Source organism: Eptatretus burgeri, chromosome 2, assembly GCF_056783735.1.
Source record: "Eptatretus burgeri isolate ZD-2024b chromosome 2, Ebu_testis_v1, whole genome shotgun sequence".
In the NCBI taxonomy this organism is placed as follows: domain Eukaryota; kingdom Metazoa; phylum Chordata; class Myxini; order Myxiniformes; family Myxinidae; genus Eptatretus; species Eptatretus burgeri.
The window spans coordinates 98,485,028-98,511,622 of NC_140962.1; the positions used below are offsets into that span (position 1 = coordinate 98,485,028).

General features: G+C 42.7%; 1 long non-coding RNA gene across 1 annotated transcript in view; it reads left to right on the top strand.

Annotated features, from left to right (window-relative positions):
- The window catches only part of LOC147032657 (uncharacterized), an 89,237-nt gene extending 63,109 nt beyond the window's left edge, over positions 1–26,128 (top strand). Inside the window, exons 5-9 of the long non-coding RNA XR_015055276.1 lie at positions 10,172–10,341; positions 12,367–12,584; positions 17,152–17,271; positions 21,626–21,776; positions 21,871–26,128. This is a non-coding gene — a long non-coding RNA (uncharacterized LOC147032657). The remainder of the gene's footprint in view (positions 1–10,171; positions 10,342–12,366; positions 12,585–17,151; positions 17,272–21,625; positions 21,777–21,870) is intronic.
- Positions 26,129–26,595: the final 467 nt, after the last annotated feature.

Consider the following 26,595-nt stretch of genomic DNA (forward strand, 5'->3'; position numbering starts at 1 on the left):
TACAACTCTCAGGTGAGCAATAGCATGGACAACAGATAGTTTTGAAATTTGGTAAGATTTTTTTCATCGCATCAGAAAAAGAAACCAGAACACCTCACAAGAGTGAGGCTCGTTCCATCTCATCATTTGCGACTTAATTTTACGTTGGGCATCGCCTAGCGCATTTAAAAAAAATTTTTAATCACAATTTTAAGAAAATGGGCCGAAAGGGTCATTTCTCAGCCCAAAGAGCCGGAATCGCACTTTGGGCTCAATTAGTTCCTGCGGAATGGTTTCTGCGGAATTTAAGATCATCGGCATCTCCCGCAATGAAGCTGAGTCTTTGGGCCTCTCACTCAATCACCGCAGGTTGGTCGGTGGTCTTTCTGTCTTCCACCGACTCCTCTCCAGCCTTGCCCCGCCTGCTCTCTCTGCGATTTGTCCCCACCACATTTCCACAGGGCGCTCAAGGTCCGCCAACAACCCCCTTCTGGTAAAACTACCAAAATCACGAATCACTGCTCATCTTCACTCTTTCATTCCTCTTTATTCCCGCCTTTGGAATAAACTTCCTCACTCTATTCTTTCCCATTCTTCCCTCCAGGCTTTCAAAACAGCTGTTCACCACCACCTCTTATCTTCCCCCATCCAAATCCTCGATCTTTTCTACCCCCGATAATCCACCCAAGCCCACTTCCTTCAATTCTCCTGCTTTCCTTCCTGAAAGTCCCTGAAATGTCCATCTTCTCTTCGCCATGTTCCCCATCCCATCCCCATCCCTCTCCCTTCCACAGTTCACCTAATGTGTCTGTTCCCCACTGTTTTGTCCCTTCCACTCCCGGCCCTCTTGTCTCATGCCTCATTGCTGTGAGTTGTGTGTTAGCTCTCATACGAGCCTCGACCAAGGTATACAAAAAAAAAAAAAAAAATATATATATATATATATATATATATATATATATATATATATATATATATATATATATATATATATATATATATATATATATATATATATATATATATATATACCTGTCAAGTTTGGTGCGGTTCCGTTCACGAATAACCGAGAAATAACAATTTTAAGAAAATGGGCCAAAAGGGCTGTTTCTCGGCCAAAAGGGCCGGAGTCGAAATTTTGGCTCAATTAATGCCTGGGGAATGGTCTCCAGAATATACCTGTCAAGTTTGGTCCGGCTCTGTTCACTAATAACCAAGGAATAACAATTTTAAGAAAATGGGCTGAAAGGGTCATTTCTCGTCCCAAAGGACCGGAATCGCACTTTGGGTTCAATTAATGCCTGGAGAATGGTCTCTAGAATATACCTGTCAAGTTTGGTTCGGTTCCGTTCACTAATAACCGAGAAATAACAATTTTAAGAAAATGGGCCAAAATGGGCCGTTCCTCGGCCCGAAGGGCCGCATTCGCACTTTAGTCTCAGTTATTGCCTGCACATATGTGTCGAGTATATACCTGCCAATTTTCATCGAATTCTGTTCACAAATAATGGACAAATAGACGTTCAAATGAACTGTCCACAAGAAAAGAGAGAACGCGAGCGGCGCTTAGACCACGCGGGGTGGAAGACCCCAAGGGGTAAAAACGGATTTGTAGACAGTCTCCAAATGACATAAGTGGGTCAACCATACAAGGATTTCACAATTTGATCATGGTACCAACTGAAAGGCTGACATTTGTAAAAATTTACTCTTGGATGGTAAACGATTACATTGCAGATGGAGCGAGAACGGCACTCGGTCGAGCACTTAGCTACACCAGGCTGAACAGTTCTGGTTCCGGGTTTAGTGTCGAGAGGTCTCCTTAGGGGCTCTCTGCTGACGATCTCAAATTCTGGTCGTTATTTGTCCTGTTTTAACTTTATTTTTCTCACCTACATGTTACTGTGTGTTCCTAGTTCGGTTTTGTTTCAAAAATCTTGCTATTTTGTGAGTTTTTGGTGACGTTGTCTTACCGGGTGTTTGAGGCCTCGGCTTGAGGCCTAGGCTGAGGCCTACCGGTTCCCCTCGGTGTACGATCATTTCATTTGTTTTTTTTCCCCATTACCTTCAATTTCTATCTTCCCCACTTTCCTAACGTCCCCCATTTCTCCCAACTAATCTCTATTTCTTATCTTTAATTAAAAAAAATACAAATAATAAAAAAACGGCACCTTTCTCCTGAATCTGCTTCTTCTTCTTCTTCTTCTTCTTCTTCTTCTTCTTCATCGCGTCTTCTTCTTCCTCTTATTCTTCCTCTCGTTCTTCCTCTTATTCTTCCTCCTCCTCTTCTTCTCCTCGATTTTTTCTACAACACTTCCATGACCTAATCTGTTGAAAACTCTCTCAAACATTCATAATAATAACAAAAAATAATATCTTATAATGCTTCATCTTCCTCTCTCACACATGTGGTACTCTTTACTGTTTCATAATGCACTACTCTTCTGCTATTTTAACAGCCTGCTCTCATTTCGACCTCTCCTTCATTCCTTGCTGAAAAAATCCAACTGTTACAGCGCTTCTTCTCTCCATTCTCTGAATTCGCCTTTATTGCATCCATCAAGAATTGTGTTAAATCGCATCTCTGAACTAAAACTTCAAAAAACCACAGTTTGCCATGGATGTTCGCTTTCCATCAAGCATTCTTTTTTCCAACTTCAGTGCCAACTCACCCCTCTCACACCTCACTCTCACTCTCAAAGCAACCATCCCACTCTTCTCCCTCCAAGCCTCCCTCTTACCTCTCTCAAAAATCCCCCCTCACCTTTGTCCCACCTTTCATCCCCTCACTCATCCTTCTCAAAGTTGCCCCCCCTCGCATCCACAAAGCTGCCCCCGCCTCTCATCCGCAAAGCTGCCTCCTTCCACTGCCCTCTCACCCCCATCTCTTCACTCCACCTCCTCAAATCCTCAACTGCCTTCTTCCGCCTCTCTTGTCCCCCCTCTCCCCCAGCACCACAGAGTCTTTTCTCCTCCTCATCCGGCCCCTCCCCTTGCTATTCTGCAATCCCCCACACTCTTTCAACAACCCTCCTTACCTCCCCTCTTTGTCCCTTGTCCTACCCTCCCCCTCCCCCCACCCCCTGCACCCAAAGCCTCCTCCCCTACCTCTTCATTAAAAGTGTCGACCTCAAATATCCGGGGCCTTCGCTCAAACCTTTCAGATCTTTCCATACAAGTTGCCACTGACAAACCAGACATAATCTGCCTAACAGAAACGTTCCTCCCCCAAGACGTGTCTGACTCCCAATTATCTCTCCCTGGTTACTCCCTCCTCCGATATGACAGACCTGAGCCTCGTCCTGGTGGAGGAGTTGCTCTCTTCATCAAAGACTCTATTCCTCACTCTCCATGCACTGCTCTCACTCCCCCACACCCCCAAGAATACCTCTAGCTACGGCTTCCCCTCCACTCCCACCTCATGTTTATATGTTTAATGTACCGTCCACCTAACAGTGATGACTCCATCTACACCTCACTATCCGAAAAGATGGACCATCTTCTATCTTCTCATCCAAACTCTCTCTTCCTCTTATGTGGTGATTTCAATTGTCATCATGCCAGTTGGCTAGGTGTGGGTACCTCTCTCACCTGTCATGGCACCTCAGCAAAAGCTTTCTGCGACTCATTGCGACTGACTCAATCGGTCAACTTCCCGACCCGGATCTCAACCAATGGTCCTCCATCTCTTCTGGATCTGATTTTGACAAATTTCCCTGACAATATCTGCTGCTCTTCTTTCGCTCCAATCGGTTCTTCTGACCACGTCCTTGTCAAAGTGGACATCTCTCTGGCTGTTATCAGAGAACCACCTCACCGCCGTCGAGTCTGGCATTTCACTCAAGCCGACTGGCAGGGTCTCCATGCAGCCATCAAACTTATAGACTGGTCTCCTATCTCTACTTTTTCCAACATCAACTCATCCTGGGAATTCTTTCAAAGAAACTTTCTCTCCCTCATGCACAGATTTATCCCCTCTCATCTTCAGTTGTCCTACCCTTCCTCCCGCCCATGGTTCATTGAAGCTTGTGGTGAGGCAGTTGTCCTGAAACAACTTGCCTTTGCCTCATGGAAAGCAAACCCAAATGAGGGCAATCTCAGTTCCTTCCATAAAGCTCGGAAGAAGTGTGTATCTACCCTCAGGAGAGCCAGAAAATAACATCTTTCTAATCTCAAGTCTGAACTCTCAAACCTCTCTCCCTCCTCAAAATCCTGGTGGGGTCTAAGCAAATCTGTTTCTGGTGTATGTTCCCCCTCCATCCCCTCCCTTACCTCAAATGGCCACACTGCTGATACCGCACGTGAAAAAGCTGAATGCCTAAACTCGGTGTTTGCAGCTAAATCTTGTGTCCAAAACCCATCACTTTCTCTACCCACCTTACCCAGTCACACCCAACTGTCCCTGGACTCTGTGTCCTTTTCTCCTGACAAGGTGGAGAGCTTGCTGTCAAACCTCGATTCAGATTCTGCAACCGGTCCAGACGGCATCAGCCCACGTGTCCTCAAAGCCTGCTCTTCTGTTCTTGCTCACCCTCTCTCTGTTCTATTCACCCTCTCATTTGCTCAAGGTCATCTGCCATCTGCTTGGAAATCTGCAAACATCACTGTCCTGCATAAAAAAGTGCAAAAACAGATCCCTGTAACTACAGACCAATCAGCCTTCTCCCAATCATCAGCAAGGTTATGGAATCCATCATTGCTTTAGACATTAAATCCTTCCTCTTCTCCAATGGCTTGATTTCCGATCATCAATTTGGTTTCAGACCAGGTCACTCTACCCTGGATATGCTGCTTCTGCTCTCCCATCAATGGATGGAGGTCCTCAATGCCAGACAGGAAATCCGAGCCGTATCCCTGGACATATCACGTGCTTTTGACACAGTCTGGCACCCTGCCTTACTCACCAAACTCTCTTCCCATGGTATCCAAGGCCATCTCCACTCATGGCTCGCAGACTTCCTCTCCTGTCTCAGTCAACGTGTGGCCCTAAATGGATTCCTTCATCCCCTCTTCCTGTCCAGGCTGGAGTTCCTCAAGGTAGCGTTCTGGGCCCTGTTCTTTTTCTGGTTTTCATCAATGATCTCTCCGACTCACTGGAAAATCCTCTATATCTCTTTGCTGATGACTCCACCCTCTGCCGTACCATCTGTCATCCCTCAGACCGGCAAGCAGCAGCTTCTTCGCTCACTGCAGGTCTGGATAAAATCACAAACTGGTCCAACACGTGGAACATGTCTTTCAATCCGGACAAATCTCACACTCTCACTATGTCTCTTCGAAATGACCATTTAGAAAACCCACCCATCCACTTTCTCAACAATCCTCTGGAAGAAGTCCTTTCTTTCAAGCTTCTGGGTCTCACTATCTGCCATGACCTTTCCTGGGAAAGCCACATTTCAAACCTCACCTCCAAAGTCAGCCGCCGACTTGGAATCCTCCTTCATGCAAAGTCCTTCCTCGGCCCTCCTGAGCTCCTGACCACTTACAAAGCTTTTGTCCGTAGCCTGATGGAGTACTGCTCTCCCCTCTGGGCTGGTGCTCCTGCCTCCCACCTTTCTCGGCTTCACGCTGTAGAAACCAGGGCATTTTGGATCATCGGCATCTCCCGCAATGATGCTGAGTCTTTGGGCCTCTCACTCAATCACCGCAGGTTGGTCGGTGGTCTTTCTGTCTTCTACCGTCTCCTCTCCAGCGTTGCCCCTCCCCCTGCTCTCTCTGCGATTTGTCCCCACCACATTTCCTCAGGGCGCTCAAGGTTTGCCTCATGGGTGTTCAGGTGTTCAGGTGTGGGTGTTCAGCCATCAACCCCCTTTTGGTAAAACTACCAAAATCACGAATTACTGCTCACCTTCACTCTTTCATTCCTCTTTTTTCCCACCTTTGGAATATTCTCCCTCACTCTCTTCTTTCCCATTCTTCCCTCCAGGCTTTCAAAACAGCTATTCACCACCACCCCTTATCATCCCTCATCCAAATCGTCGATCTTTTCTACCCCCGATAATCCACCCAAGCCCACTTCCTTCAAATTCCCTGCTTTCCTTCCTGAAAGTCCCTGTAATGTCCATCTTCTCTTCCCCATGTTCCCCGTCCCATCCCTCTCCCTTCCACAGATCTCCTAATGTGTCTGTTCCCCACTGTTTTGTCCCTCCCACTCCCGCCCCTCTTGTCTCATGCCCCCTTTATGTGCGTTGTGTGTTTGCTCTCACACGAGCCTCGACAAGGTATACAATTTTTTTTTTTTACGGGTTTATGTTTTGTATCCCACTGATAGAGCACATCTGTCTATCCCACTGATTAACCAAAATATAATCGGCTTGTTCGTGTCAACTACCCAACTCATCCACCAAGTTTTCTCGTAATCCACCAACAACTTCTTCAAATATCATGCTATACTGTATTTCGTTTTTTGCCCTAATCTCTCAATGGTAAAGAATCAATTAAAAATTTAAATTGTAGTAGTCGGATCCAGATTTGGATCTTCACCAAAATCTAATCAGTTCGTCCTTCTCACACACCCAACCTGTCCACAAAGTTTCGGCCGAATCCGTCTCTAACCTTTTGAGATATCGTGTTGTTTTGATTTTGGCTGTATCTCTCAATGGTAAAAAAACACTTTAATAATTATCGGATCTGGATCCTGAACTTCACCAAGATTAAATGTATTCTTCCTTGTTATACACCAAAGTGTCCACCAATTTTCATCCGAATCCGACCATAACCTTTTGAGATATCTTGTTATTTTGATTTTGGCTGTATCTCTCAATGGTAAAAAAAAAACCACTTTAATAATTATCGGATCTGGATCCTGAACTTCACCAAGATTTAATCGATTCTTCCTTGTTACACACCAAAGTGTCCACCAATTTTCATCCGAATCCGACCATAACCTTTTGAGATATCGTGTTATTTTGATTTTGGCTGTATCTCTCAATGGTAAAAATAAAACACTTTAATAATTATCGGATCTGGATCCTGAACTTCACCAAGATTAAATCTATTCTTCCTTGTTACACACCAAAGTGTCCACCAATTTTCATCCGAATCCGTCCATAGCCTTTTGAGATATCATGCTATACAGTATATCGTTTTTTGGCTCTATCTGTCAATGGTGAAGAATCACTTTAAAATTATATTATCCAGATCTGGATCTTCAACAAAATCGAATCAATTCGTCTGCAGAAGGAACAAAAAAAACTTTCATCCAATGTATTGTCCTTAATAGGAAAGTAAGTGTAGCCTGAAGTAGTTTGTAGTCAGGCAGGCTCTGGAGGCATTTATATCACTCGTTTGTGTCTAAACAGGCCATATGAGACAGGTTAATGAGACCATGCTGGACAGTACACTTCTGTTTACATATTTATTTGTCCAAACAAGACAATATTCCAAGGACGCCAGGCACAGTCAAATGCATAACATTGGATGGGCGGACAAACTAGAGGCCATTTAGTTATTACGTATGGCTTCCAAGAAGTGCCCTTTATCTCCCCCAACCAGCACGTCCAAAGTTTGCCTAAATATTTGACATTGGCTCATAAATGAAATCCAAAAGGCCACTTTTCCATGAAGGAAGACGTAATTTTTGCGTGAATGTGCCAGTAAGTATGAGGTACGGGCTTCACTTCATCCTTGTGTACCCTCTTCGAAATACTTGAATGCTAATGGACAATGTAAAATCCTTATGTGCTTAATTGGTTCACGAGTCAGTAAGTGACCACTATTGGTTCACGAGTCAGTAAGTGACCACTATATTCGTTATGGGTTTGTGTCTGTCTGTCCCGAGCATAGCTCCGTGGGTTTTGATCCGATCTTGATAAAATTAGGGTGCGAGGTTTGTATCATGATCTAGTTGTGTTTTCCTGAAAATCGGCGTGGTCCGCCCATTCTGGGCGGAGCCACGCCCAAAAAACATGTGTTTTTAGGGCGTAGCCGATTTCAAGTTACATCTTCTCCGAGGGGGTTTGTCGAATCTGGCAGGGGTTTCGGTATTTGGTTAGCCCAATGGCACCTGCATAGCCCCACGGAGCTCGATTTTTCATTTTCGTCCCAAGGTCAAGGTCACAAGGTCACGAACTTAGAAAATGTCAAAAAAAAATCAATAAACTGGGCATCGAGCTCCTTGGGTTTTCAACTGTTTCGAATGAAAGTTGGTATGCAAGTAGTGCTCTTTGAGTACTACAACTTTCATCATTTACGTTTTTCCCGATTCCTGCCAGTTTGCCCGTGGCGTCCCCTCGAAGGTCAAAAAATAAAAAAGGCGAACCGTGTCCATTGCTCGTGAACCATCGCTGTCTCCAGACTTGTCATCAATAAAAATTCTTAGGTGCGATGAATTAATTATATTACAGAAGGTAAATCTTTTGAGCCAATCTAGAACACACACACACACACACACACACACACACACACACACACACACACACACACACACACACACACACACACACACACACACACACACACACACACACACACACACCTTAAAGTTCCCAACCGAAGTTGGCTTGCTATATGATGCACCTCCCAGTAGCACAGCACAATTCCAGTATCCGATTCCATGGGGGAATTTGAAGCCCAAACAAATTGTCTCCTATTACCTGAGACCACTCTATTATATATGCAGTAAAATCCTTTTGGCAATTTGCTAAAACCGCACAGATTGCCCTCAATAATCACGGGTTAAGGAAGGTCACAGCCTGCTGCCGTTTGTTTGTCGGTAACATCTGCGCCAACAACCCAGAGGGGCGATTTGTCACGGGTAACGGCGGCTCGCTGCCAGGTTAACTAAGCTGTCTGCTGTCACCACCAGCGATCAGTGCCGACTCAAAACTCTCCCTGCTTCATTAATCACGCCGAGAAAGCCATATGCATCATCACCATCACGTCTCTTTAACGAGAAATATGCAGATACAGGAACCCGCATGTTTTTTTTTGCTTATTCCAAAAGGTCTTGATGGAAACTGTTTGCAACATGAAATGGTGAGATGCATGTACATCCAACTGAGCATTGACCGTGTGGCCATCCTATTAGATGGTCATCCTGTTATTTAAAGTTGATGAGGCTAATGACATTTGGAAGGTGAGTTTGCTCCCAATGTCTTGTTGATATTCTATTCACTTGCATCTTATTACCTCCACCATTGAAGGTGGACTGAGGTCATGTTTTCACCCATCTGTCTATCTGTCTGTCTTTGAGCAGGATATCTCAAAAGGTTATTGACGGATTCAAACGAAACTTGGTGGATGAGTTGGTAAGGTGACAAGAACAAGCTGAGTAAATTTTGGTTCAGGTCCAGATCCAGATCCAGCCTATCAGTGGGATCCAACATGTAACTTAATCAGCCTGGCATATAGGTTTGCACTCCACCGAGTGCCATTCTTGCTTTGTTTGATATGCGTCATGGGCCCAAATATGTAGCTTGCTTATAGTACTGGGTATTCATAAGGATAGGGTGTAAAAAATAAATTGCTCTAAGTTTTTATTGCTTTATTTGTCTGGCTATCTATCTGTCTATCTGTTAATCTATCAAGTGCATATTTTACTTGCATTCAATAAACCATTGATGTAGTACCACATTCATTTGGGCATAAATTTAGAATTCAAGCAGTAAACCCACACACATTGACCTATTCTCTATGGATTCTGTTGGATATTTAATGTTCACAAGCTCAATGCTCAACCACAAGCTCAATAATAAAGGGCAGCTGGCTTATCTTCTCTGTTGAAGCATGCCATAATTCTATGATGCAATACTTCACCATGCAAAGCAGCAGGATGACAGTTTTTAATTGGGTCAGCAATCAGTGATTTCACATATCCAAATAGAGTAAATTTACATCAATCGATTCCATCATTAGGTATGCTTCAACAAAATTCGAATGACAATTATGAGAACAACATACATGCAGAGCTAGCAACTACCAGCAAAGTAGTTGAGTGGAACTGCCCAATAATTATTTTACCAAAAATATTTCGTTTTTGACTTTTGCTTTGAATTCATAAGAAAATACGACACTTTTGAAATGACGTATGACTCCTGACAAGGCCTTTTGAGCATGTTTTGCGTGTATTTTTTTTCAGAAACTCTGTTCTGCTCACCGGGCAGAACAACCTTTGTGTATTTTCGAAGATGTCCTTTGTTGATTGGTTGTCGTTAGTTGGTAATGATGCACATCATTGCCTTTCTAATTGCAGATGTCCGGTAAATAAATTACCAAGCCTGCCATGTGCACAGGAGGAACTTCTGCAAGGTTCAAAGTCCATTCACTGGTGACTATCCATCAGGGGTTTGTGTCGGACGTGCCCGTCCACTCGGGCCTTGCACTGGCCCACATCATCGGGAATTTGCAGTTTCTGCCCTTTCGGTGAGCTGAGATAATTCTCCAACTCTTTCCTTGTGCAGAGGCACACCCCTTTCCCTCAGGTACTTTTCCAAGTATTTTTGACTTATTTTAGAAGCTTTATGAGCCATTTTGGGTAAAAATCCTTATCTCGCACATACGATATACTTTAGGGTGCCTAAAGAACTGCTGTTTCTACGGGTTTCTGTGCGTATGCGCCAAACATTTTGGGGGTGGATTGGGTTATTTTGAATGTCCCATATTGTTTATCTGCATGAGAGTGTGATAAACCATTGCAAAGGACACCATTCGTTTTTGCAGATGACTGCATATTGTGTGTACAGTATCCCATATCCTCCTGACACACAGATGGCAGTTGCATCACTTTCTGCTAATCTGTAGTTGATTACATGCTGATGTGATAAATTGAACACGTCCTTCAATCATGGCGAATCTCACCGCGTCTTATGCATTCAAAGCCCGGTGCTCTGGAAGGATTGTCAAAAGGGACCACTTAGCTATTTTCATGGTCAGCCACTGGAAGAGGTTTAATCTCTTGAACTTCGAGGCTGCACCATCAGCAATCTCCTCTTATGTGCCAACTACATTGCAAAGCTTGCCTCCAAAACTAGCCACATATTGGACATCGCCCATCGTTTCAAGTCGTTCATTGAAAAATCAGAACTATCACAGCATCAGAACTACATGCAGCATATCAAAATCAGAAGGACTGGCACCTCAGCATCACATCTTTCTCTCCTGGGTGCTGTGGAATTGAAAACTCTCAACATCATTGGTATCTTCTGCAAGGAGGCTGAACCACAAGGCCTGTTGCAGTCATATCGCAGTCATGTCTGTGGAACTTTTACCGGTCTGGCTTCCTCTGCTCTCTCAGCCCTCCAACGCCCTCCAGCTCCTCCAGGACACACATTTTCTGCCAATAACCACCTCCTGATTCAACTCCCCAAATCCAGGCTTTCCACACACCTCTACTCCTTTATTCCTCTTTTGCACCGTTTGTAGAACTGCCTTTGAGAGACTGCTCAATCCCACTCCCCTATACAGGGCTTAAAGTAAGCGTGGCACTACCATCTTATGCTATCCCCAATTCTTCCAAACTCACGATTTTTTAAAATGCCTATTAACCCTCCTTTTCCTAAATCTCTTCTCGCAGGTAACTTACTGTGTTTCCTTCATCTTTCTCTTCTTTTCCTGTTCATTTATCCCGTTGCTTGTTGTATCCAAGTGTCAGTATCTTGTCATTTTACCTTCTGTTAGGCCTGTTGGTGGCTTACTGGTTAGGGTGGTTGGCTTAGGATCTCAGGGTCCTGAGTTTAATCCCCGTTGGCTGCTGAATTAACACCGGGTGGGGTTGACCCAGCCTGTCATCCTTCCAAGGTCAGTGACATGAGTACCAGTGTACTGGTAGAGGGGCACAGCATCAGCGGCACAGCCACGCTTCCAATAAATGATACCTACCCGGCAGCCAAGCCGAACAGAACATATGCAAGAACAACAGAACCATCTGTCATCTTCTTGCTCGATTATAATTCTTGATTTTGTATAAAAAAATGGGATTAATTGCATGTCTGACACCAAAGGCGTGAGATTTTACAGATTTGAACATGTAAATTATTTCTTAAATGAGAAAAACATTTCTGAAATTTGAAACATACTATTAATCTGATAGATCATATAATGGAGAAAATTATATCGGTAAATTGAAAAAAATGTTTCCCTGTACTTAAAATAGCATATTAAACACCCTGCAGGGGATAGAAGGATGGAGCGTGGAGGGGATCATATGTTAGTTAGGACATGTGAGAACAGCAAAAGTAATGTTACATTGGAGGAAGGTAAGAATTAGCTAGTATGTTAAGGTAGCATGGTCTGGGTGTTTGTGTAGGTTAGAACGTTTTCTGTAACCAGGGACCATTAGAGTGAAGTGAAGTTGTTCTGTTGCTATGTATGCTGTGAGGGGTGGGGATAGTTGACAAAGGGATGGGCGGAAGGAAAGTGTAATTTGTGCGTGTCTTCTCTGTGAACCAGGCAAAGCATCAGATGAACCAAGAAAGGCGTCAGACAAGTTAAGGAGAGGGATGGTTTTGGACGTGTTGGAGTCCTGCGGACTGCAATGGTTCGAAGAGCGCCATGATGCCAGCTAGCCTACATGGTGTCAATATGACAGCAACTGCCTGCCACATGGTTGTCGGAGCCAGGCTGAGAGCAAGGGACACTCGGGCACTGTGGGCATGACTACAGAGAAGGTAATAAAAGGGGCCGCACACGGAGAGGAAGACAGTAGGCAGCAGACGTCAAAATAACTGAGCAGCCAGTTGGAATTGTGGGCTCTTTCTCTTGAATTTATTTGGCATCCGGTTGTTAACAAATGTGCTTGTGGTGCCCTAGTTTTTTTATTCCTGTCGTTAAGTGTGCTTGTTTTTAATTTCTCTTTATTAATTAGTGTCAGTCTATGTCATCCCTGGATTCTTTGTTTTTGTCTTCCTGTGTGTTTGAAACAAACCTGTTATTCTTAAGGGATGTGTCACCTGATTCCCACCTTTTCCCATGTGCGAACCATTTTTGGTGCTTGGAAAATCCCTGTTGGATATATATATATATATATATATATATATATATATATATATATATATATATATACATATATATATATATATATATATATATATATATATATATATATATATATATATGTATCTTCTTCTTTCGGCTGCTCCCGTTAGGGGTCGCCACAGCGGATCATCCGTTATGATCCGCATAATGATTTGGCACAAGTTTTACGCCGGATGCCCTTCCTGACGCAACCCTGGTCGCCTCTTACAACACAGGGATCTGGTACACTTATTTTAACCGGGGTATACACCGGGCCCAGTACACTGGTACTCTGACTCGTGAATATATATATATATATATATATATATATATATATATATATATATATATATATATATATATATATATATATATATATATATAGTCAGTAAGTGACCACTATATTTGTTATGGGTGTGTGTCTGTCTGTCTGTCCCGAGCATAGCTCCGTGGGTTTTGATCCGATCTTGATAAAATTAGGGTGCGAGGTTTATATCATGATCTAGTTGTGCTTTCCGGAGAATGGGCATGCTGCGCCAATTTTTGGTGAAGCCACGCCCCAAAAACGTGTTTTTAGGGGGTAGCCGGTTTCAAGTTACATATTCTCCGAGGGGGTTTGTCGAATCTGGCAGGGGTTTTCGGTATTTGGTTAGCCTAATGGCACCTGCATAGCCCCACGGAGCTCGATTTTTCATTTTCGTCCCAAGGTCAAGGTCACAAGGTCACGAACTTAGAAAATGTCAAAAAAATCAATAAATTAGGCATCGAGCTCCTCGGGTTTTCAACTGTTTGGAATGAAAGTTGGTATGCAAGTAGTGCTCTTCGAGTACTACAACTTTCATCCTTTACGTCTTTCCCGATTCCCGCCAGTTTGCCCGTGGCGTCCCCTCGTGAACCATCGCCATCTCCAGACATGTATATATATATATATATATATATATATATATATATATATATATATATATATATATATATATATATATATATATATATATATATTGGACTTGTTTAAAGAGCCTGGTAGGATACAGATCTCGTCCAGGGGAAGCTCCGTTTTCTGCTCTAACGTGGTTTCATTTAATTTGGCCTTTCGTGAAGCACATTGTTTCTATACGGCGACCCCATGTTTGCGACCTAGTTGACGCGATAGTATATGTAGTAGGAGCCAATCTGAGCTCAAAATGCTCACCTATAGGGTCACCATCACCACCACTACTACTACTACTACTACTACTACAAAAATATTATTACTTTTACTACTATTTACCAGACTTGGTGGTGTGAAGGTTAGAGCATCTCCTCTGAAGCTGGGAGGTTGGTGGTTTGAATCCTGGCTGTATCATATCAAAAGCTTTATAAATGGTGTGTGCCGCTTCCTTTCTTGAAGCTCAGCATTTATAGGATAGAGCAGGGACAAAATAATCATCAGTTTGCAAAACTAGTGCAGATTCTGATGAACCCAAAAGCCCCATTCTAGGTTTATGATCCTTGTGAGGAAACAATTTTTTTTTTGTACTTCTTTTTAAGAGCTCCAATTATTTCCACCATTTTGTGGGATCAGCTGGAGTATGTTTTTGGTCCATCGCTTTCACAAATTGGCTGGTCAGTCCTGACACTCGACCGCAGATTATTTGGGAGGGAATTTGTAATTTGTTCAGGGCATATGGCAATAACTCACCTAGTCTTGGGATTGTTAACGTCCACCAACACCCCAAGTTCCAGCAGATGTATCCTCCAGTTCAAAGTCCATCCAAAGGACAGCATGCACATTGATTCGTCGTCCTGCATGTGAAACACTAGGATGACAGTTTACAGCTGGGTTGAGATTTGAACCCAGGCTGCACAGCCCAAAGGCAAGAGCTCTACCTCTAAGCTATCTTGCCAGCCCGATGGGTTCACTGTGACTTGTGATCTATGTGTTCATGGCATTCTAAAACCTTTATACTATGGTGTGGAATCAGTTCTTTTGCTGACCATCTTGGCCTTGACTGATATTGTTGTAAGTCATTACGAGGTCCATCACAACGACAAAAATAACAACAACAACAACAACAACATTTGAGTCATGGTAATGGTGTGTGGGGTGAAGGGCAAACACAAAAAGCAAACGTGATGAAAAAAGATGTTTATGTTTTTTTTTTTTCATTATTTTCCTTCATTATCTGTCTGCTCTCTCTTCTCATAGAAAGCTGACCTCCATAATAGGGAAAACTAATCCCCTCCATAACAGCATGCAATTTCCATCACCTTACCCAGCAGAGGCCTGGTACACAGTATAAGGAAGTTATTACAGTCAAGATATGAACTGCAACAGCAATAACAGTATATTAACAACAATAATAATAATAATAAATACTAATAATTCTCTCATCTCAAAGGAAACCATGCACAATGCGATTCATTTACGGTTCTCCCGGCTACATGTCGAGCAGGTGTTCTCTTTTTCAACTGCAATTTGAAGTTGCGGTGACCGCCTCGATTGTGTGACCATAAAATGTTAGGGGGAAGGGGAATAGCTATGTATGTCAATCAAAAACGTAGTAACAATATAGTAAAAACCTGTTTAGAAAGGTGAATCCTTTGAACAACGTGCTGCTCGTCATAAACTCTAAAATAACTTTCATTACAAATGCAGTTCAAGTATTGTGGTTGCTTACAGAAGGTGGATGCAAAAGTCATTGGTTCACGAAAAAATATTTTCACGAAAAAAATAAGTGACCACTACTTTCGTTATTGTTGTGTGTCTGTCTGTCTGTCTGTCCCGAGCATAGCTCCGTGGGTTTTGATCCGATCCTGACAAAATTTTGATGGGAGGTTTATATCATGATCTAATTGTGTTTTCCTGAAAATGGGCATGGTGTGCCCATTATGGGCGGAGCCACGCCCCAAAAAACGTGTTTTTAGGGGGTAGCCGATTTCAATTTGCATCTTCTCCGCGGGGGTTTGTCGAATCTGACAGGGGTTTCAGTATTTGGTTAGCCCAATAGCACCTGCATAGCCCCACGGAGCTCGATTTTTCATTTTCGTCCCAAGGTCAAGGTCACAAGGTCAAGGTCACAAGGTCACGAACTTAGAAAATTTCTAATTTTGACATAGAAATCAGATGACCGCCCAAACTTTGAGAGCGAGGATGACAATATTTTTTATGCATAATCTTGAGGTCATTCCCCACCTAAAGTCTTGAAACCATTTTGCTCTATCTCGAACACCTTGCCCATGGCGCCCCCTCAAGTTTGTTTTTACGCTGATTTCATTAAAGTATGGATAATCCGAGGAGTGCGAAATGCCATATAGCCTATATGACGTTATGTTGTTCCTGGAATGTTCCAGAGGAAGTTTTGTACCAAAGGTCATAATCCTTGACCTTTGACGTTTAAATGTCACAAAGGTCAAATTTTCAAAGTTGTGGGAATCGAACCGGGTTTTTCGACCTTCTTCGACGAACTAACTCCATTAAGCTATAGCACGTATCCTGTTTCCTTATTTTAATGTCCACAACATTGTTTTGGGACCTTTAAAGGTTATGCAAAAGTCAAATTTTGAAAGTTGTTGAACGAAGCCGGGTTTTCAACATTTTGCAGCTAATAACCTGTCACTCGTACCACATCATGTTGATCATTTTTATAACTTGGTCAAACATTATCATATTGTCTCATCCTTGACTTCTGAAACAATCTACATCGTCAAATACCGCTCGTGAACCATTGTCGTCTCCAGACTTGTTGTTTAATCAAAGTGGTTTCAATAAATCTCATACAAATATCATCGAAGTTCGCTGTGGTGTCGATGCATTGACATAGATCTCTGTCAAGCATTTTATCTGGTTACATATTCGTATATTTTAAGCGAGACATTGGATTTTATGTTTCAGTGCAATAGAAAGTAATAAAATTTATGATGGGGTGCATTGGCTTTCCTGCTTAGGCCCAATAATAGATAACAGCATGCTTTAACAGCTTTGGCCTGTTATGTGGTCTGTCATTTTTGGGTTCAGGTGTCATAAATTTTTGATGGTTGAATCCCAGGTGCAACAAATTGACACTGAACGGTAACACCTTGCAATCACTCTTTTAATGTGATCGTGTAATTTAAGAAATATTTTATATTTTTAATGACTATCAAAGGCTGATGAAGAGGTGTGCACACTCACCTTTGAGCTGTCTAGCCTGGGTTTGAATGTTAACCCAGCTATAAACTGTAACCCTGGTCTTTTGCATACAGGGCGATGCATCAATGTACGTATTGTCCATCGGAAGGACTGTAAGCTGAAGGAACCGTCCACCAGCAACTGATGGCGTTTGTGGATGATAAAGTTCGCACGGTGTCTTTTGCGAAGCGGAGGTGAGTTATTGCCAGCACCCTCAACAAATTACAAATCTCTGCCAGTCTAATGTCAGGCCTGGCCTGCTGGTTCCATAAAGACGAGGCCAGAACCTTTCCCCCCTCAACCGACCCCACAAGAAGGTCGGAGAAATTGCAGCCATTACAATGTAAAGAGATCTTAAATGATGGAGGATGTCCATAAATCAAGTGCAGAACAAAGACAAGAAGAGATCACTGTACCTTTGACGGGATTACACGGACTAAATTGGCAGTGGACAAATCAGCATGTAATTTAAACCGAAGATCCCAACAACATGAGCTTTTTGCTTTGATGAGAGTGCCAGACCGATGAAATCAACCCGTTTACTAATGACCCGAATATCACAAATTATTCTTTTTACTGTTTATACAGAGTATTGTATGTCAAAAACACTGAAAAACATGCAAATATTTCACAGCAAATGCCTATTCAACAGGGAATTGCCCTATATTTAAACAAATGTTAAAATCTAGCTTTCCTCTTGAAATTGCCCGAACGATACACCCACTTTCAGACCTCGAGATGATATTCGTTCGAACTGATGAAGGCGGCAGCTCAAGTTCAGATGTATGCAGTCTGATCTTGGAAGCAGCATCTGCCTCTGGTGATGTCACTTACAATGACAGATAACACCTCCACACATGCACCTATTTACATCATGCATCCCAGATAAATTAGTGCAAAATTAACGCGCTTTAATTTGGCGTTTTGGAAACATGTCAGACACTACACTGGTAATTAAGGTTGGAAATGGCAGCGGTCGAATGTTGAACGAGGATTTCTGGATTGGTTTCACACCCCACCGCAAGCACCCTGCTGCAGCAAGAACAATGGGGTAGTGGCAGCAAGTCGAATTTGAGTCATTATCAAATTCTGAGCTTACAAAACTCTGCCTGATGAGTTGGAGCAGTGAAAGATGCTGCTTTTGACTTCTTCAAGGGTCAGCAGGTAGGATAGCCTTGAGGTATGTGCACTTGCCTCTGAGCTGTGCAGCCTTGGTTCGAATCTTAACTCGGCGGCAAGCTGTCATCCTGGTATTTCGCATGCAAAGCATGCTCTCAATATGTGCATCCTCCCTGGGATGGACATATTAACGATCCCTTAGTATTGGTGAGCTAAGGCACTGCAAGGATTTTAGGGTATTAAGAAGACCCCGGCCCATTTCAGAATAACTGATATAACCTACAGGGGCACTGCATCAGCGGCATTGCTGCGCGCCTGCAGGAACTGTGCAGTCGTGTGCTGCAAACGAACAAACGAACTTCTGCATGGGTTATACATTTGCACGTTGGAGTACTCACATTGTGTTTGTGTTTGGTATCCTCGAAATTTCCATTTTCCCCACGAGCAAAATATGGTGCCAGTGAATATATTGCACCCTGCCATGTCTGTCGTCATTTCCCACCCTCAATGCCCCCTCCTTCCAGAAACGTCAGAGGTTTAAATTACTTCCTTCCCTACAGGGGCCACTGCATCAGCAGCACAGCCATGCTCCCAGCAATGATGCAACTTGGACTGCAGGCTGCAAACAAAATGAATGAAAATGGTTGAGATTGACATACATTGCATCAAGTTCAAGGACATTTTAATCCCAGTTGTCAGTGACAAGGAAATGCAGTTTCGAGAGAAGTAATTTAATTAAATGTCAGTATGAGAGGTTTATCAAAGACGTTTGAACTGACATTGAGCCTTTATCTGTTATTTAAGTTGATTGACAAGTTTTATGACCACTTTGAGCGTTCAGGGGGTCAGTTGTCGGCGTGAACGATTATTCTACTAGTGGGTATGGAAGATTTGTTCGAGTACCTTCAGCCATATTAGCTAAGGATGTTGGATTAGGCTTTCTCATTTAGCAGTTTTTGGCATTTGGTGTGTAAAGGATTGGAGAGGAAGAAGAGAAGAGTAAAGGGTTGAGAATGGATAAAGATATCGGAGAAGGTGGTTGATGAGAAGGAAGAGAAAAACAAAATGAGTTTGGGAGGAGAGTGGAATGCGTCAGGCATAATAAGGAAGGCGAGGGATGATTCAAAAATCCCACCAATTATGTGTTCGTGATACTTTGACCACATAAAAGAGTTGCGGTGTTGATAGGTGCTTAAAGGAGTGCTGTGTTAGGGTATTAAGAATGGCTGTTGATTTGGGGTGCTTGGGTTCATATTGTTGGGTTTGTGCTTTCAGGGTTGGACTAATGAGTTTGGGATGTTGACCTGAGATATGACGAGAGAGACATGAAGAGGTCTTGGGTTTTGAATGAGGATAGTGAATTTGAAGTTCTGTGCTAAGACCCTGCTTCAGGGTGTCAGGATATCAATGTTTGGTTGATGCCATTGGGTTTATTACAATGGCTTGCTCACTCACCTTAAGGATTCACATGAGTGCACTGTCTTCAGCTACTCTTATTTCCTTCATGAATAAATGGAATAAGACAACGATTTGGCTCGGAGCGTTTGCCATAAATAAAATATCACGTCCTATTGACTCCTACAGTGTTGCTAGCTGGTAAGAAAAGAGAAAAAAAGCATCTCGAATGTATTATACAAGCTTTGAGCTGGTCCGCAACGATTGCTGTTGTATTGCAGACCATTGGGAGATTGCAATTTGTGCCATGCTGTCATCAGTCATCGCTTGGTGGTCCAGTCTTTGTTTTTATAACCTTACATGGAAAGACTGCAAACAAAGCCTGGTTCTAATTGAGCGACGACATTCCATTATCAAGGCAATCCAGGTTCCTGGTTCGCCCTGAGTCCGTGTGTACCATCCTTGTAAAGGATAAGATCATTACCGCACCGTTTCAGTGGTGACATGATTTATTGCACCCACCTAATGTGGATTATCATTTTCTATCAGGGGAGGCAATGAATCAGTTATCCCAACTTCAAGTTTACTAAGGAATGAAATTCAGTTGGTTATTTGAAATTAATATTTGCACAGTTCGGACAAATCGTGGAGTAATACATCATGTTCTGCATTATACCTCATCAAACCTCATTAGAAGCAATGTTCTTCTTTTTCTTCTTCTTCTTCTTCATCATACTTCCCCATCTCCATCAGCAACAGTCACCACACCGATCTGTTTCAATTGCAATCTGAGCGAAGACATGTCTTGTATTCCTTCAGGAACCTTGAGAGATACACAGAACATTAATGTTCTATTTATGAGTGTGAATGTCTGTGCGGATAAGCAATTAGGGTGGTGAAAGGGGCAGGTACCAAATCATCGAAATGGGAAGAAAGGAGGGCATAAGGAAAGGTGAGTAATAAATGGGTGAAAAGAGAGGGAATGCTGAAGCAAAGGGTAAAGATTGAATGTTGAGGGTAACAATTGGGGAAGCAAGAAGAAATCCTGCATTGTTTTTACGGGTCAAATTTTTACGATTCAAATGTTAAATCATAGGAGTCACATGATTATTATTCACTTTTCCATGAGACTCGATCTTGTATTGAAAAAAAAGTTAGCATTTGTATCTTGACATCTTTCAGTAGGGGCAGTATTTTGGTGGCACTTGGGGTCGACCGACAGCCTTCACATCTACACCTATCAGGAATGAATACGCTCTCATCTGTACTATCAAAGGACCCGTGCGTGCGTGTATGCAAGCGTGCGTGTATGCATGCATGTGTGTGCAAGTTCCACCCATTGGTTGGACAGTTTGCCTGACTCCACCCACAATTTCTATGCTATGGCAGCCATGTTAGTGCTTATTGTTACTGATATGCGGTCAAAGACATCTTTGGAGTTGACATGTTCATTTGCCATGCTCTCCCTATAAGTTTTCCCTTCAGTGAAAAACGACCATCGCAACAGTTAAAAGGATTTTGAGCCGATAGGATTCACAAGCCTTATGAAGATAGGTCTCAGCAATCAAAACAGCAGTCTGTTGTCGACAAACTGCCCAAATAACGATGTGACATTCGCTCAAGCAGGGTTTTTATCGTGGAGGTTACGCAGGTGAAAGGGGAAGGTACCAAACCATTGGCTATTATTTGCGACTCTTCTATCGATACTATCTATCTACTATAAATGGATGAGATGTGTGCATCAGGTTTTGGGGAGTTAAACAGAAGCTTTCTGATGTGTTAGTATGATACACCAAAATTGATCATCCATCATGACCTCCTGAGTTGATTAGGCTAATTGACTACAAATAATCCAGAAGAATTTCCATGTTTTCACGCACACCATGTTAATGTGTATACAGCAGCTTAATAGGTACTTTCATGGCATGGCATTGTAATTACAAAATAAATAACAAAAAAAAGATAACATTGTAACAGCATATATGAATTAATACTAATAATAACAACAACAATAACTATAGCTTTCATCCACAGCCTGATGGAGTACTGCTCTCCCCTCTGCGCTGGTGATCCTGCCTCGCACCTTTCTTGGCTTCACGCTGTGGAAACCAAGGCATTTAAGATCAGTGTTATCTCCCGCGATGAAGCTGAGTCTTTGGGTCTCTCACTCTCTCACCGCAGGCAGGTCAGTTGTCTGTCTGTCTTCCACCGTCTCCTATCTAGCCTTGACCACCCGCCCCCCACTGTCTGTGATATGTCCCCCCCCCATATTTCCGCAGGGCGCTCCAGGTCCACCAGCAACCCCCTTTTGATGAAACTACCACAATCAAGAATCAATGCTCACCTTCACTCTTTCATTCCTCTTTTTTACTGGCTCTGGAACAAACTCCCACACTCTCTTTCAATCCCACTCTTCCCTCAAGGTCTTCAAAACAGCTGTTCGCCGACACCTCTTATCTTCACCCATCCAAAACCTCGATCTTTTCTACCCAAGTTAATGCACCCCAACCTCACCTCCTTCAAATTCCATGCTTTCCTTCCTGAAAGTCCCTGTCGTGTCCATCTTATTTACCCCATGTACCCCACCCCATCCCTCTCCCTTTCACACATCTCCTAATGTCTCTGTTCCCCACTATGTTGTGCTTCCCTCTCCCACCCCTGTTGACTCCTGCTCCCATCGTTATACGTTCTCTGTGTTAGCTCTTGTATGAGCCTTGATATTGTAAAAACAACAAACCCAAAACCAGATGGTATACATCGAATACGTACCACACACAGTCTTGAGAAGGACTTGGTGTGAGTCAGCTTTTTTGTTTTTTTTTGTTGTTTTCTTTCTTTGATCCAATATGGCTGCTAGACTATGTAACCGATGACGTCATTATTATCAAACCATATTTCCCATGGGTATTCGATCAATTGGTTAAATTTTGCATTGATCGGTTAAGGGGTTTCTCCTTCGAAGATTTTTCAAAGATTTTCCCTTCGATACAATATGGCTGCCAGACCACGTGACACATGATGGTCATTTTTATGAAAATCCTCTTGAAACTTGAAATCAATCGGATGAAAAGTGACAATTTTAGAAATTTCGCCTATGTTGACCTCAAAAATAATTGGTGGGTGAATGCTGTGAGTTGATGTGAAAATCCTCTTCAAATTTCTCGTCAATCGGATAAAAATTGAAGATTTTAGAAAATTTGCCTGTGTTGACCTCAAAAGAGTGACCGCTATAGCATGTGGTAAAGTTTCAACTTCGATGTTTTCAACTTCGCTGAATGGTTTTAGATGTACGCTATTAACACATCTGGGCTTGGTGAAAAACAAGCTTATGCTCAAGCAGTACGGCAGGCAGGTATGCTACAAGGCCATGAAGACAAATGAACATTTGCTCCAATGGGCCAATAGGCCAACTAGTACTATAAAAGAAGGCATGTGTCCATCTATTCTTCCAATTTTTTTTCCAAATTGAAAAGCTACTAATTGATTTACTTGGTTGTAACAATAATAATAATCGATTTAGTTGGAGCCAAATTGTGTGTCGCTTTAAACACAAAAATGACCATTTTGATAAGTCCATCTTTCCCAGAAGAAAGAGGAAGCTGAAGAATCTGGAACTTTAATGTAGCGGTTCCAACAGTTTGATACCAGGAACAGCATGACGGACATGTAAGGAACATACATGTAGTCATACTTCGAGAAGCAATATGAAAATCTATACTCTAACTGGGCCATACCATAGTGAAGAGTGAGTGCGTCCATCCGAGACATCTATTTAGTGCTTCTTTAATGAGTCCTTTTCTAGTCTATACTATGAGAGATGTTTGTCTGCTTGTCTGTCTGTGTCGCCATCTCAGAAATGATCAAACAGATTTTCGTCAAACTTTCAGATGGCCATCATTGAGTAAATTGGGATGTGTTTTCGGCAAACAAACAAAAAATTGAAAATTTTGAAAAAACAAGTTCGATTTTTTTTTATCGCTTTATAGTGCCTGAGCCTTTGGAGCTTTGTGAAAGGTAATATTAAATGATCCCTGCCCCCCCCCCCATTCCTTCGTGGATGTAGGAAAGTGTTTTAGGCCCCCACAAGAAAAAAAAGAAAAAAACCGTTGATTTATAGTTTCTCATAAATCCAAACCCACCGATGTAGCAATGATATCTAGTCTTGCTCGTGAAGGATAGTGTCCTCTTTTACTCTGACAAAGGATTAACTCAGACAAAGGGTTAACACTTGAAACGTCAGTTTCTCCTCGCTTTCCACGGTGGTCGATATACCTCATTCAACATACTGTTAAATTAATCCGTTCTTCTAACTGACCTTTGCTTTACCTGCCCACCTTTACCTGTCTTCAAACTCTACCTTTATTCTCCTCCTCACCCTCTGTTTCCCTTCCTCACTCAACCTCCTCACCCCCTCCAGAGTCTGTGCATCCCATTGTGCCCTAACTGAATACATGCAGCTGCCCCGAACAACCTGCACACTGCCTCGAGGACCGCTCAGCTAATCCATGCATCTTTGACGCTTTGTCAATAATGTTGTTCTCTGACCTTTTTTTTATAAGGGGCGTTAAAAAAACAAAATTGGGCGTCGTTCAATTTCTCTCCAACGCCCTTATCGAAAATCCACTCGCGTCCCCATTCTCAATAGTCAATAGGCCCATACGATTTCCGCGTCTGCACTGAATGACTTTAATTTTGGAGAACTTTTACTAATCATCCTTTTTATGCCACTGTATATTTCCTTTTAGTGGCTAAAACCAGCTCCTGGAGCTCATGGTCTTAATGATAGTTTACTGATTGTCCATTGAGGTCGAATTTAGACAAGGCCTTTTTTTTTACAGCCATTTTTCCCTGCTGAGCAGGAGTTAGCTTTTTGCGGGCTCAATGCAATTATGGTTCCCTTCTTGAGGAAATGTTTTATGGCCAGATGCCCTTCCTGACGCCAACCCTGGTTGCCTCTTACGACACACAAGGATATGGTACACCTATTCTAACCGAGGAATACACCGGGACCAGTACACTGGTACTCATGTCGTCGACCTCAGAAGGATGACAGGCTGAGTCAACCCACTGGTGTTAATTCAGTGGATAACGAGGCTCGAACTCAGGACCCTAGAATCCCAAGCCAGCCACTTTAATCACTCAGCCAACACCAGGCTGAATTTAGACAAGGCAATACAAAAAAAATTTAATACATGAGATGGCCATTTTGGCCCATCGTGCCTGTGCTTTAATCAAAGCCCATTAACTCAATCTATCGATTTAGTTTTCTTCTATGTACTGTAATAACTCTATTCTCACCATTAATACAATTTAAGTTAAATATCTGCATCCCGTTTCTTCTGCCATATCGTTTCCAGCCAGACAATTTTGGTAGGACATGACACACAATGGCCTACTCTTTTTTTTATCGAGATCCACAATTGGAGCATTAACATTCACAATCTAAATGCAGATGTGACTGCTTGTTTCACTTCCCCCATCAGAAGACAGAAGGGCAATGTGCTCTAAGATGCAGCAAATTCTGCAGTAACTGCTTCATGACATCATGCACTTTCCTTCAGATTGACACCACAGGGAATAAATCCATAGACAAGACAGTTTAGAGGAAAGCACGCCATAAACTGAGTCTCCCCTGCCACCCCTCAGCCTACAACTGACCCATGCTTCCATGGAGGTCTTCCAAGTACTTTACTAAATGGGCTTGACTCTGCTCAGCTTCCAAAATCTACAGGATCAAGCTGATAAGTCATTTAAAATTGCATCTTTTAAATGACACCAAGAAACATGAAAGTACAAGCTTGCTTTCACCAAAATAAATACAACCTTGCCAATCAATTCCTGGATTCTCAGATATGTATTTTCCTGTTTTCCATGCTCTCTCTCTCTCCTCACTCCCCAGCTTCGACTTCCTCTCATTAGGAATTCCGACGCCATACCAATCCCATCGCCTGAACGCACAGCCTATCACCTCCACCTCGTGCCTCACCTCTGTAAAGCTCCGTGTCTCTCCCAGGGCGCCAATGCACAACACCACTCGGGTGCAAAGAACATGGCCCTTTTTAAGCCCTGTAACTCCATGCACTATTCAAGTGTAGCCCTGATTCAAGCGTTCCTGCTTTCACACCCAGAACGATTCATCTTCCAGCTCGAACATTCTTTATCTTTAGGAGCTCACTTTGACATTCCTTGGTCATAACCATTTTGGCACTAAAATTCGAACTCTATCCATCCTCACTGCCTAATTTTTGTCCTTCTCAAGGAACTAATCATATCTGCAAACTTGCAAACTACTGAAGTCTGCAAGCTCGACAATAAAATATGTTCATCTCAATACTTGAAGTCCTTATTTTTTTTTTTTCTGAAATTCATCCTTATTGATCTCAATGGAAATTCAAATTACATCCGAATGTTAAATCTCTGCCTTTTCTTTCATTGAAACACTGTTTTTGTTTACCAATGCCCAGTTCTGTAAGGACACATACAGATATTACCCTTTCCTTCATTATGTTATTAGTGCTGAAAAGGGTGAACAATCATGCCAAGGGGAAAAGTCAGATAGGATTATTTGCAACTGTGGGGCATTCCTTTGGGGGAAGTTGGGGGTAGGGAGGAGGTCAGTTTGGCACTCAGACATTCTTTGGAAGTAGAGATGAAGGGTAGGGGTGAGGCAGATGAGACATGGCAATGAAGAGATTTGCATCGTCCCACTTCATCGAAAATAATTTCACAAGTTGAGGTTTATATTATCTGGAAGAGTGAGGGAAGGGTGGTTTTGAAGAATATGAATAAAGGAGAAGTTCCATATAATGATGCAATGCATGAGGAGGAGGCGGATGAGATTGGGACCATACTCTGTGCAGAGCGTTGGTGATGCTTAAGCAGTCTCCTTGGCTAGTGGACACAATCCTGGACGGTCACCACTCCGACACAATATACCAACATGCTGGCACTCATTTTGCCGACCTCGGAAGGATGACAGGCCGAGTTAACCCCACCTGGAATTA